Below are 15,298 nucleotides of genomic sequence, written 5' to 3' on the forward strand. Positions count from 1 at the left end.
ATAGCTCTCTTGTAGCTTTGCGCGAAATCTATAACCAATTAACTAACTATTAAATATTCTTACACTGCAATTATAAATAAATATATTATATAATATTTTGAAATCAACACAAACGGCCGAGCATGGCCTGGTGGTTAACATGTCGGAGTATGAATTCGATGATCTATGTTTAGCGTCCTGTTGTTCCAAAATCGTGCCTCGCTCTTTGGGGTCGTTGGTACGTTGTAAGAGTTACAATAAAATCCTACGTTTCGATTAAAGTAGCCCTCCAGTGGCTCAAGTGATTCAGCGGTAAGTCTGAAGGCTTACAACGCTAAAAATCGGGTTTCGACACCCGCGGTGAGCAGCACAGATAGCCCATTATGTAGCTGTTTTATTATTAACAACAAACAAACGATTAGAATAGCTCAAGGGATGGCTGTGAGTGCTTAACCAGTTGCTTTCATTATGGTCTATCATTGCAAAATTAGGGACAACTATCGCAGGCCCTGTGTAGTTTTCATGCGAATATTCAAAACAAACAAAGCAGTTCTAACTTACTGACCCATGCAAAACAAAGTAACGAGCAGACATAGTTAATGACGTTACTATCATCAGACTGATTAACTTCCTCTTATTATATTTATGTTTAGACCGATAAATAACAAAGTTTATACTAATAATGGTTGAAGACGGCTTGAATGGGTAATGAAGAAAAACTATTTTAATGTTTAATCCAGGTATGACGTCAGTGAATAAAATTCTGAAAATTTAAAAAAGGAATGTTTTAATTCCTAGAACCCACCGGATGAAGTTAACAGGCTTATCCTAGTCCGAACCATGGTGTTCTAGACCCATTTGCTGAAAATTTGGTATAATTTAATATATATGTGCTATTTTGATAATAACTGTAAAAAGCATTAGTGAAATGGAAACTAAACAAAGTCTAGAAAATGCGAATTTGGTAACATGTTTATTTCTTATAAAGTGGAATAGAATAATGATACTAAATCATTTAAAATCATTCCTTTTGCGTATCATTATTAAAATTCGAGGAAAATAACACGTCAAAATTGTGCGTAGTTGATTCCATAATCATCGCCCTCTATAGAAAAGTATTTAAACTTTTGTAATATATATTTTTAAATATATATCTATATATAGAAATTCAAGGTACTTTATTTATATTGCATGTTTTTTTATTGTTCAAACATCATATAAAAGTGGCTGTCTGTTTTACTTGGTTTGTTGAAAGTCAGTGATTTATATCAAAGTATTCTTGTGAAACAAATTGTAACAAATATATGTTTTGACCGAATCCAGACAACTGCAAAATGACGTCACGATCACTAACCAATCTTCATCCAATGTTTCATCCGTTATGACATAGTACAGCCAATGGTTGTTGTGTTTCACGGGCGCCTAGCAACGGCTTGTCTATATTTCAGTTGTTAGGTTATCTTGAAACCTCACAAATATCTCACCAACGATTCCTTAAAGTCGCACCAGTGAGAGTACCGTAACACGTTTATTAACTGGACTATCTGAGTAACTATTAACATGGTAAGTTGATTGTAAAACGCAATATTCTTATGTAATTCTAATTTATTTACTACGTATTTTCTAAGGTTTCTTACTCATATATGTAGCTTTTATAGAAAGCTCCCGATGGCTCAGTGGTAAGTCTGAGGTCTTATAACCTTAAAAGTCGGGTTCTGATTCTCGCGGTGGGCAGAGCACAGATAGCCCATTGTGTAGCGTTTTCCTTAACAATAATGCTTACATAAAATTATAGAAAAATTTTAAAACTGTAAAATGTTCCTTCTATAAAAAAAATAGAACAAAATGGTCATGTTTTCTGACCACATCTTTGCGTATCAGATTGAGAAAGTTAATTTTCTTGAACAAAGCAGAGCAACAAATTAAACCGGACTTTTCTTTTCTGAACTTTTAACTCTTTTTTTATCAAATTTTTTTGTACTTTACGTTTCACACACTGAAATCTTGTATTCACAGAGAAAAAAATTCACTTAGCTTAGAGTTTACTTGCAAAGTTTACGTACTGTTTTGCTAATAACTATTAGTAAATCTGTTTTTGTATTACTCGACATTATGCAGCAACCACATACTGAACATTGGGCATTACATGTGGTTGGAAAGAGGGATAGTGTCAAAAACACGAATAACAAATTTTAACCACACCAAAAATATGTGTCCTTTCATTGTATTAAAAAACATATTTAATTCGTTTTAACTAGAAAATTCGTCTCATTATTTTGCTTTCTTATTCTTCTTGTGAACAATTGATATGAAATACCTTAAAATGTTTGCTTAGAAGTTAAGTTTGATATTCCTGACACTTCAAGAACATTAACTTTATAGTGAAGAGTAAAAAGTATTAATTAGTGCAAACTGAAAGTAACCAATACTTATTGTCAAACGACTCTATCTGAGTCGAAACGTTTGTATTAGCAATATGGATGTTTTCATGAATAAAAAAGTAAATTACATTTACGTTTATTAAAGCTTCGGATATTATTACATTGCAACAATATTTGAGTTGTAAAGCAACAACAATGCTACGTGATAAAATGTTACACTTAACTAATGCTATTATCTCACTTATGGATCCAAAGTGTTAATAAATAAATAATCTATTTTCGTATCAAGGATATAAAACATCTTGATGTATATGTTCTACAGTGAATTGTTTACAATGGCATTCATTATTTTTTTTATTATCTTTAGTTGCTTCAGTGTAGCATGAACACATTTAAGGTATAACTCGATTGCCCTGCTTATCTGTTTTGTCGGAAGATGTTGTCTTTCTGATTAAAATACGTATATAATCTCAGTCATAGTAACACTGCATATACGTTCAGATTAACTGATAAAAAGTTGAAAAATAGTATTATCTAGAACAGTTATTGCCAAACCGTTTTTTGTGTTGGGGGACAAGCTGAAAGTGGATAGGGTGTGGGGCTTGGCAGACCACACAATAACAGTATAATTTAACAAAACAAGATAATCAGACAAAAATATATAATAATAATATTCATCACAGACTTGTCTTTTTACATTTAATGACCGCTGCATCTGTTTTTTTGTGAGCAAAGTTGTGTACTATTAAGTGTAATGTTCGTAAGTTTTAACCTGGGGTTCATCCTGCTTTTGTATTTGGACCTTAGGACAACAAGTGATGAAAATTTCGTCTGGCATAGGTACATAGTCCTTTGAATTTAAAACTCTAATAGTGGGATCATTTTAAACTCTAGTTTTAATGTTCCGTCGCATGAAAGCTCCGGTATTTTATTTCTTTTGCAGAGAAGCGAGTGGGCAGGTCATTATTTTAAATGCGCGACAACTCCCAAGTAAAGCCATATATCGTAGAGCTTTAGACTTTTCCATTTAATTTATAGATATTATTTTTCTGCTTAAATAGCTAAAGTTTTAAGATATCAGCTGTTAGTTTTGCTCCGGGATCTACAAACTCTTCCTTTCCGTAATTGTAAAAACTTTCTTTGGACCCTGTGAAAGGAGCTGTGGTTCGGGGATCGTAATTTGGGAACATATGATCTGGACTCTAGAGGAAGTAAACTAATATACTTTATTTAAGAAATGATTGTTTTACAATAACTTGTAAGTTTTATGTAACAGAGATTTCTCGAATGACATTCATTCAGTGTTAATTTTAGGATCCTGCGTAAAACAACTACACATATGTGTTTCACACTACATATTCTTGAATTCACTTAACCAGTATCATACACACATTGCACCCTAGTGGTTCAGCGGTAAGTCTGCAGGCTTAAGACGCTAAAAATCGTGGTGGACAGAGCTTATTGTTCATAGCTTTGTGTTTAACATTAACCAAACCAAAATCATAAACGCAGTTGGGGTAGCAACGCTTGAAACATTAGAAGCCCCTGTGTTTAAAAATATAAATATTTTCAAGTTCCATAGTCCACCAAATGTAGGTACTTATCAAACATTCTGAAAATGGTTAAGCTGCTTGTGTCTGTCCGCAACAAATATTTTCCAGTGTCCTGATCACTGATCACAAATAAATTTCCAGGGTTTTTAGGCTATTCTCCAGGGGGTTTCTAAGAACCCCAACTGTTGTTTATTTTTTTCATTTTTACTAGTTTGACAACCATTCACATTTCCATTTTGCTGCTGACGGCGAATAACGCACACGCACGCCGTCCCGCTAACTCTGAAAAGACAAAGAAATAAATACCACGCCTAACGCAGGTACATTTGTTAATATATCTGAATAATAGCTTTCCCAATAAGACAGATTATAAATTGTAATGCTTCTCTGCATTGTTATCAGTTGTTTAACTTTGTGCAAAATATATTGAAATATAAAATCTAGCATTATTATGCTTTGACTACAGCCTTGTCTATGACGTTTGTTTTAGTTATTTCAAATTCATGTAAAATCAGTAACACAAACAACAATAGGTTGTCAATGTTTCGGTTGTGATGTCAGACTCAAATGACTCTGTGTCGATAACATTTACATTCACTGGAAATAAAATTTTCTGATACCCTGTTTACGTTTAATTTTGCAAAATAATTATTTCTGTCACAAAAGCATCGTGTGAGTTCTAACGCATGATTCTTAGTAGGTTCATCACGGTTTCCAACCAGAAGTATGTACGTAAATCATTTCAACTAACTTTTGACAATTTTTAACAGGGTACTTTTTATGGAAACTTTCATAGAAAATTCGAGAATGATGAAGTTAAATTATATATTCGAGTTGGTGAATCGGGATTCAGAGATATTGTTTATGAATCATGTATATATACATACATTTCAACAAATTGCCAAATTTTTATTTTTCAGTAAATCTATGACTAAGAATCAGTCATGGTCTCAGAATATTTTTCTGGGAAGCAAAGCACAGAACGGTTTTTAGAATGATAGCAGGTCTAATAGCACAGAAAAGTTGCTTGTGACTCATGCTCTTGTGGATCGATTCCTGTTCTTGCAACCTACAATTTGAGAGCACGTGATCATGTATAAGTTGAAGTCATTGTGAACAAACGGTTTGTGCTGATTTCCTGCGATAAAAGATTCGAATGTAATGTAAGATGATGAAGACTTCAGTACACATACAGACACTTATGGAGTTTTTCAAAACGCTGCGAATTCAAGTCGATTATATTGGGAGTTAGATACTCTACGTTCACCATTCACACTCCAAAACTTTTATTTTCGATGTAAAAAGTAATTTAACATTTAAAGTATTAGTTGAACCCTGAAAATACTGAATAATGTATGTTTTGTATATATAAGTAAAGGAAAATTCTTTTTGTATACATAGATACGAAATAATACTGCTTCGACGCACGTAAATACAAAATACTTGCTTCAGTATACATAGGTTACAGTTTACATAAATATAAGAAAACAGTATTTAAGTATAGGTAGCTACAAGAGAAAACTAATATGATATACATGAATACAACATAATACTGTTTGAATCTACAAGAAAAGTGGTGCTGTATTAAACGTTTAAAAATTATCTTACGCTATGGCCAGGGCCGGATTAAGGTTAAGTGGGGCCCTAGGCCCAGGTAATATTTGGGAGTAATAATAATAATAATAATAACTCGTTCTTGCCTATATTCTGTTAATTTTAAGAACCATAATTTTTGTAGTTGGGTGGCCGACGGGGCCCCATGCTCGAGCCTCGGTGGCCTATGCGTTCGTTATGACCGAAAATAAAACAATAAGAATATTTGGCAGAAAAAAAAACCTAAAAAAGTTATAGTTTTTCATTTTTTACAGAGAGTATGGAAAAAGTTTACGAACTTTTCTGTAGAATGGACAGTAAAGATAAAAACACATATACACACTCTTATATATAAACACAGAAACGATCGAAATTCTTTTCAGCCATATTAACCACACTAAAAATAAAAGACGTGTGTGCGAAGTAGAGATCACAGAATCTCATATATTTAGAGTGCCCCCCCCCAGTATGTATGTGGACTTACAACGCTAGAAACCAGGTTTCAATACCCGTGGTGGGAAAAGCACAGATAGCACATTGTATAGCTTTGTGTTGAGGGTCGCGGGTTCGAATCCCCGGCACACCAAACATGCTCGTCCTTTCAGCCGTGGGGGCGTTATAATGTGACGGTCAATCCCACTATTCGTTGATAAACGAGTAGCCCAAGAGTTGGCGGTGGGTAGTGATGACTAGTTGCCTTCCCTCTAGTCTTACACTACTAAATTAGGGATGGCTAGCGCAGATAGCTCTCGTGTAGCTTTGCGCGAAATTCAAAAACAAACAAACAAATATTTACAGTCTATTTGAACCTTACCCTCCCAGGTCGATGACCTAAATCCCGATTCGGAAAGAAGGAAAGGAACAGTGTATGTAAATGTTTCAAGAGAGAAAATGTAAAGAACATTAAAAATGTTATTGTAAGACCTGAAAAGAGTTAGCATCATGCCTGACTTATATATACCTGCAGACACTAAATTCTATGATCTCATAAGAAGCTGTTGATGAAAGAAAAACATTTTTGCTGTTTGTATTGAAATGTACACTTGTTTTCCATCTCACAGTTGATGTAGATATTATTTATCATTGCCGTTAAGTTATAAGTGTATACATGTATGAATTTTGTACTAATGACATACATAGATATACAAAATAAGCTCATTATATTACATGAACTTAATCCTAAATTTTGATTATAATGGCATTCGAAAACAAACAAGTGCAGAAGATAATTTTCTAATGACATACATAGATATACAAAATAAGCTCATTATATTACATAAACTTAATTCTAAATTTTGATTACAATGGCATTCGAAAACAAACAAGTGCAGAAGATAATTTTACATGATTTTTTTTAACAAACACCATGAAAATACACGATGATGACGTCATGAGAACATTTCACGAATGATGCCACATTGTTTTATTGTTATTAGGCCTAACTATTGTTACTGATAGTTTAAAGTTAAGATTCGGAGTTCTGAATAAGCACAGGTGTTTTAGCAGATACGCAAGGTTAACCATCCAGAAATAACTACACCTGATACCGGAAAACGACAGATGGCGTTCAACCATTACAAATCACTCCCAACAGGAGAAAATTCTAGGTAGGATTCTGCATTGTGTAGGTTAAGTATTTACGTGAGTTGATGAAGAACCATATGGCAGCCAAATGCCACGCCGCCCTCCCTTCTGATTGTTATAGTAGATGAAGCGCAAAGTCTGGATTTTGCGTGTAAATATGAGTTATTTCTGAACGCAAGCTACCTAAATATTTTACCTGAAATTAAAGTGAAATAAAATACAGAATACTTAAGTGGCGACTCCATTGAAGTTTATGTTTGAGTTAGTTACTAGGATTATTCCTGTGCATACTTTGATACAAGATATAATTAATTTAGAGGATATAAGTTTAAATAAGATAGAGATTGAATCAAATTGTCAGTTGGGTATCCTTGCTGTTAATAATAGCATTTAACAGATAAAACTGTAGTCCCATGGTTGAAGATTAATAAACAAAAAATACATATAGTGGTTTAATCTATTTTGAAATATAGAGGTCTTGTCGATTATTAAATTCCTATTAGTTTTATATCACCATTAGAACTGACTTGTCTTAACACCCAAGTAACTAGTGTTGGAGTGGAGAAAATGGTCTGTCATTATAACCTGGTGACAGGTTTGAACATTAAAATAAGCTTAAAATAGTAACTTGGATTTGTCTATCATTTTCCAATTAATATTTGTATTTAAAGTTTGGAAATGAGGTGTGGAAATTAATTATAAAAACTACAACATTTAGATTATTTTTATACCCGAGTTTTGGTAGTTGGTATGACTATGAATTATAGTAAAAAAAAAATTATTTATTTGTGTATTTTAGCGCAAAGCTACGCAATGGACTATCTTGGTTGTGTCCACCATGGATAATTAAACCAAGGAGTCTTGAGATGTAAGTTCGTAAAATTACCGCTGATTTCCTACAGGGGACAAAAAGAGAAAGAAAGAATACAATCGTATGTTCAGTTTCAGGATTAAATGTTCATGGTATTTCTTCCGCACAACATTATGAACTGATGAAATCTTGTGTGACGTAAAAAACGTTTTTTATTTCATCGTGTTTTGTGTTATACAACCCATAAGGTCATTCGCTTCGTTTCGTTGAAGTTAATCAAATGAATAATGAACAGATAAGGCATATTTAATCACATAAGCTTCATCTGTGCAGATTATCATAAGAAATCCATAGCTTAACATTTATAACGTCTTGGTGTTGCTATACCTCACAAAAACACAATAGGCAGTTGCTATAACAAACTTGCTTCCTCTGGTAGTATAATTAATTTTTTATTTTTTTGAAAAAGAAATAGCAACATATAGTTAATAATTATTGCTTCCATTGTATAAAGAAAATAAGAATTACAAAAGCATTATGTCCCAACAACTATGTTATTATGCTGAGTTTTTTATTTCTGTTTCTAAAATATTTGCGGTAAATTCCCCATTAACTTCTCTCTCTGGATACGTTTTTTTTTATTTTAATGAGTGCGATCATCTGGTAAGATCCTCCAAGTATCCACCCTGTATTCGAAAGCTAGTACATTGCTTTCTAATGAAGCCTAAAGAACAGTAGTGATTTTGGTGTGTGTGTATATATATATATTATATATACATATAATAACTACAGTTTTTCACCTTTCAGCGTGAATGTATCAGTATCCATGTTGGCCAGGCAGGAGTCCAGATTGGCAATGCATGCTGGGAACTGTACTGTCTAGAGCACGGAATCCAGCCTGATGGACAGATGCCTAGTGACAAGACTATAGGTGGAGGTGATGACTCATTCAATACATTTTTCTCCGAGACTGGAGCTGGAAAACATGTTCCTCGAGCTGTGTTCGTGGACCTAGAACCAACTGTTGTTGGTACGTGCTTTCTCATTGTTTCGTAAGACAAAAGTTCGTAAACACATTTCCTGAACCGTAAAAAACATAGTTATTTCCTCACTGTTTTTGTTTTATCTGTTTCGGTACAATAGGAAACATTTTAGTCTTCTGGAGGACTTATGATACTGAAAGAAACAAAACATTTTTATAGTAAATACCTGCCAATATTACGCAAAGAGTAATTAATGTTTTTAACAGCGTAGAACAAAGACATACAAATCAAAATGATTAATGAATAACAGGAAGGAGCTTGAATAGTATTTTAATGACTCAAAACATCATTTTAAGGAAATAAATACATCTCTCTAAATTAAGCACGATAAACGTCGTTTGGTTCGCTCACACCAAGGGTTACTCATGAAGACTGTTACTCCTTTACAACTGGCTAAGCCAAAACAAAATATTAAGAAGGCTTGCAACATATTCACCGGAAAGTAGTAAGTATATTCAGAGGCACAGAGAAATAGTAGTAAATAAAGATGTAAACTCTTCTTACTACATAAAAGTATTAAACAAACATTTGAAGTTTGGATACTTTAAAGTGTTAAGGATATAACCAAACTGAAATTTTACAATAATATATTTTTTATATAAACTTGAAGAAACTAAGTATGGTATATATATATATATATATATATATAAATTATAATGAATTTGTGGGACCAGCAATAATAGTGTTTCTATGTTTTCTATCATAAAAATGGAATATCACTGAGATGTAATATATATATATTAAAGGACAGTAGTAAAATTAAAGGCCATTAATTTGACCTGGAAAAACTCTTTACGAACAAAAAGTTTTATAACATCTTAAAATATGACTTGAATTATTTTCAGACTTCACTCTTAATCGCTTAATCTGTTTTGAACCAGTCAAAAGTAAGGTTTTTCAAAGGATTTTCATTCATATTAAGATATTTTGTATTCCTTGATGCCCTAGTAAGAACACTGATTTGACAGATTTGGGATAATAAATCTTATGATAATTCTATGTCTGTGAAATTTAGGTAACTGAAATGTATTCTCGGCGTAAACAAATTTCAGACTGTCCTCCTGTGTAATAGAACTTGAAATTTGAGCTAAATTATTTCCCCAAAAACAAAGCTACGATTGATAGTATATGGGTGATTATGTACAGTTTTTGGCATTAATGGACTGATTCTGCCAGTTTATAGAGTGGGACAATGTTTCGGCTTCTACAGTAGTTTCATAGGCAGGACCAGTCCACTAAAGCCGGAACTATACGGAAAAATACCTTTTTTTTATTATCAAGCGTGACTTTTTCCTTACTTCATTGACGTTATAACTTCACGAAAATTTGTGTACGTTGACAATGTTATTTGTTTCCACTGGTAACAGCTGTCACATATAAAAGTAAACCTACTAAGTTAATTATTATTTTTCTGTATTCATTCAGAAGTTAAACCCATACTTAAGGCATCTTCCTTCTCCGGTGGCTCAGCGGTAAACTTGAGGGCTTATAACGCTAAAATTCTGGGTTCAAGCCCTTTGGATAGCCGATTGTGCGCTTAACAGCAAAATAAATACTTATAAAATAGAAGTCACTAACACTCGTTGTTTCCAAAATACAACAAATTACATATGTGCGCCACAATAATTACTGTTTCGAACAAAACTGATTTTTGAATTCAGATCTGAAAGCAATGTTTTAATTATGCCCAATACAATGTTCCCAAAATATAGTTCGTTTCGAACGTGCATCTTACGTGTAGTTGTATAGTATATTTATGGGTATAAGACTTCCCCAACATCAGACAAAACGTTTTGACCTATAATCTGTAAACTAAGCAAAGCTACTATAACTTGGGAAGTTTAGAAGTAAGTTTAATTGAAAATTGATTTTGTGTGTTGCAGACGAGGTAAGGACTGGAACGTATCGCAACTGTTCCATCCTGAGCAGCTTATCACTGGGAAGGAAGATGCTGCCAACAATTACGCCAGAGGTCACTACACTATTGGGAAGGAACTCATTGACCTCGTGTTGGACAGGATCCGGAGGTTATCTGATATGTGCACAGGCTTGCAGGGTTTTCTTATTTTCCACAGCTTCGGCGGTGGTACTGGATCTGGCTTCACCTCCCTATTGACAGAGAGACTGTCTGTGGACTATGGAAAGAAGTCCAAGCTGGAGTTTGCTATCTACCCAGCCCCCCAGGTGAGCACGGATCTCAAAGTAATAATTCTCTAGAAACTTAATTTGTCCCACATCTTTGTCGGATGACTAACTCAGACGATATACAGTATTTCAGTAACGTTTCTAAGAAAGTCGATGGCTAATATCTCTCTCCACGTGCCACTCTCGTGAACACGCGACATGCACTTTTTCACACACTAATTGGTACTTATGTGGCTATTCAGGCGTTTCATTCTAAGTGTAATTTTCGGGTGTATAGAACAAAACACAATATTTCAAAAACGTATTACTCAGATGAAAGGAACAATTAACTTCAAATGCATTACTTAGAGGAAAAGAACAACTGATTAGCGGGTTCTAATCTCATTCCCCGTGTAAATGCAATATGAAAACCACATTTTCTTGCGTGCGGTAAACGGAAATTGGGAATAATTAACTCTCCATACATCTTCAGGCAAATGTACTAGTCACGTTATATTGATCAGATAAATAGGGGCCCGGTATAGCCAGGCGGTTAGGGCGCTCGACTCGCAATCTGCGGGTCGCGAGCTCGAATCTTCGTCACGCGAAACATGCTCGCCCTTTCAGCCGTGGGGGCGTTATTTGTGACGGTCAATCTCACTCTTTGTTGGTAAAACAGTAGCCCAAGAGTTGGCGGTGGGTGATGATGACTAGCTGCCTTCTCTCTAGTCTTACACTGCTAAATTAGGGACGGCTAGCGCAGATAGCTCTCGTGTAGCTTACGCGAAATTCTAAAACAAACAGATAAATAGTAATCACGATTCTCAGATCTTTTTGGTTTGGAAAATAGAAATTATTATGTCATTCAATTTCTCGATTGCAAACGCTTTCGTAGTTGTATATGTGTACGATATAATACACTTTCAGCGAATAACACATTGAAATTGATTTTTAGGTTTCAACAGCTGTTGTGGAACCGTACAATTCAGTGCTCACTACCCATACGACACTGGAACACTCCGACTGTGCTTTCATGGTAGACAACGAAGCTATCTACGACATCTGCCGCCGAAATTTGGACATCGAGCGGCCAACTTACACGAACTTGAATCGTCTGATCGGCCAGATCGTATCCTCAATCACCGCATCTCTACGGTTTGATGGTGCTCTAAATGTTGACCTGACAGAATTTCAGACTAACCTCGTACCTTACCCAAGGTATGACTAATATATAGCTTGTTCTACGATATTTATTTAAATTATCAATTTTACTGAAGAGGTCATCCCGAATCTTGAGTTTGAAACAGATTATTAGTATTTATTGCTGGTTTTAGCCCCCGATTTGATCCATTCATCATAAACATTACACCTCGTTTGTGACGTGTTTACTCTAGAGTGGCTTAGTGTTATTCTTCAGATTGAATACACTAGATATTTTTAAATTGTCTATCTTTTTTTTTTTATCCAAGCTCGAATATTAACTCATTTTTAAACACTTTTAGGAAAAACATATGATGGTTATCTTCAATTTTATGCAATTAATATTAACTTCTGATCAAAACAAGTGACTTACATAGATCAGAACTAAAAATAAATCCAATAATGAATATAGCTAATTAAATATATTGTTCTTACGCCTTTACTTATAAAGAAATTTTTGATTAATTCATTACTTGAATACTATCACTTCTAACGGTATTCTCGGCCGTAATCCCAGTAACATCTCACAAGATTCAGTCAAATTAGGAGATTTAGGTTATTCGAAATCTATTTACCAAGTTAAACAATACAAAATAATTTTTATGATAAGAATATAATAATAATAAAAGATATAGTGTTGTAAAGTAAATAATTCTTTGCTTAATAGAGGTGAAGAGTTAGCTGGTGGTAACGCACTGTTTTGGAAAGAAATATTAATTTCTTACGTATAATATTCCCACCACCCTCATAGACTACCACGAGTTAAACCTTTTCTCTATAAATACTACCCACTTATCATGAAGGTTTTTTACTCCCAATGAAAGATACCGAAACATGTGTAGAGTCTTATAATTTTGATCGTCGGCCAGATACAAAATTTTTATTATGCATTTTAAACGTTGATCCTGTTTTTAATTTAAAAAAAAAGTTGTTCTTACATCTCTGTCACTTAACAAAGTTGACACTATGTGTACGACGTTTTTATTTTGACCTGATTTTTTGCTATTTTTGTATTTTACAGAATACACTTTCCACTAGCAACTTATGCCCCGGTCATCTCAGCAGAGAAGGCTTATCATGAACAACTTACTGTTGGTGAGATTACTAATTCCTGTTTCGAACCGTCCAATCAGATGGTGAAATGCGACCCTCGTCACGGAAAGTATATGGCCGTGTGCTTACTGTACCGTGGAGATGTCGTGCCTAAAGACGTGAATGCTGCCATTGCAACAATCAAAACTAAGAGAACCATACAGTTTGTGGACTGGTGCCCGACAGGATTTAAGGTTTGAATTATTTGTGCTGTGCTGTCAAATATGGCTCTATGATGGCAAACAAAAGAACAAATAATTTAATTGTATTGTTATAAAAAGTCATACAGGATATGCATTTGGTCAAGTGAGTAAAAAAAAAAAAAGAAATTATTGTTATTATTCGTTACACTTCGACGTTTCGTATACAGCTTCCTCTGGTAAGCGCACGCTAGTAAAACTCGAACTGGCACTCAAACTTAAAGTTGGAGTCTGAAAAAACTCAGTTTTATCTTGTAACATTATATCATACTTAGTAAAGCTAACGATAGTCATTTATTTCAAAAGAATCGTCAGCTGTTTGATGACAAAAGTATTCTCAATACTGATACTATATCAGCAACTATAAACAGTTAAGTTTGGCTTACACGGACTTTTCCAGGAAAGAAACTTTTTAACTCTCAAATTATCAGCTTGTTTAAATGCCGTTCACTACCGTGGGTGCACATATCGTTATGAGGAACCTAACCAACAAAGGCATGGACCCACAATAAATAGTTTAAAACAATATTCTTTGAAAAAGCCTATGGGGTTGTACATATGGAACCCGATGGTAATTTTAGTGTTAACTTCAAAACTGAGACATGAACTAGTTGGTCTTCTTTAGGAAACAGTATAAATTAAAGTAGAAATTTTTACTTTTAAGATCGAAAATAATCAGTATAAGTATCTTCCGAAATGGTCACACGTACATAATCTTCTTAGAAAATCATATTATGGACATATTTATTTAATTAAATGTTTTACCGAAAATTTAGTTAAAAAAGAAGTGCTGTTTAGGGCATTAAAAATTCATTCGTAAAAAAATTTATTGAAAGTAGTTGTCAGAGGAAAAGCACGAGATAAAAGTTAAATCGTTGTAAAGAATGACTATTACATTATTATAAAATCAATTATGTGGTGTCTTTGTTCCATTGTAGGTGGGAATCAACTACCAACCCCCCACAGTTGTACCTGGCGGAGATCTGGCCAAAGTCCAACGTGCTGTATGTATGTTGTCTAACACCACAGCCATAGCCGAGGCCTGGGCCCGACTTGACCATAAGTTTGACCTGATGTATGCCAAAAGAGCCTTCGTCCACTGGTATGTTGGAGAAGGCATGGAAGAGGGTGAGTTCTCAGAGGCAAGGGAAGACTTGGCAGCTTTGGAAAAGGACTACGAAGAAGTAGGCATAGACTCAGCTGAAGGCGAGGGCGATTATGACGGCGAGGAATACTAGCTATTACGCTTGAAGAAGAAGAAACATTTTTCTTTGTATAGCTAATTGGACATTTACACTGACTTCTGTTGTCATGGCAAGTTCTGAACAATATGAATCACGTAGCTTCGTCAGCCGCATATAATCACCTAATAAACACTTATATTTTGTGAACATGTTTTAAAATGATTCTATAAGTTTGTAGTTTACTTTTGATAACAAGTTATTTCGTAGACAGCTCAGGTTATAACAGATTAGAACATGTCATAATGGTAATGCAAAGTACCACTGAAAACCAATATATATATTTACGTATTTTCTTGTTTTGCTAATAACAGGTCACCGTTTTCTTAGAATTCCCATCTCTCAATACTGCCAGTGACCACTGTTAGGGATGTCTTTCCTAATTTCTTTTTAAAAAAGGATGTTTCTCAGTACGAAAAAAAATAATTCAGTATTAAGTTTCTCAGTACGAAAAGAAAATATCAGTATTAAGTTTAGTGCACCTAGAGAACTTTAAA

The 15,298-nt window shown here is 34.2% G+C and overlaps 1 pseudogene; it reads left to right on the forward strand.

Moving 5' to 3' along the window:
* The first annotated feature begins 1,398 nt into the window (after positions 1–1,398).
* On the forward strand, positions 1,399–15,073 carry LOC106457937 (annotated as a pseudogene).
* The last annotated feature ends 225 nt before the right edge of the window (positions 15,074–15,298 follow it).

Source organism: Limulus polyphemus, unplaced genomic scaffold (assembly GCF_000517525.1).
Source record: "Limulus polyphemus unplaced genomic scaffold, Limulus_polyphemus-2.1.2 Scaffold0, whole genome shotgun sequence".
Taxonomy (NCBI): domain Eukaryota; kingdom Metazoa; phylum Arthropoda; class Merostomata; order Xiphosura; family Limulidae; genus Limulus; species Limulus polyphemus.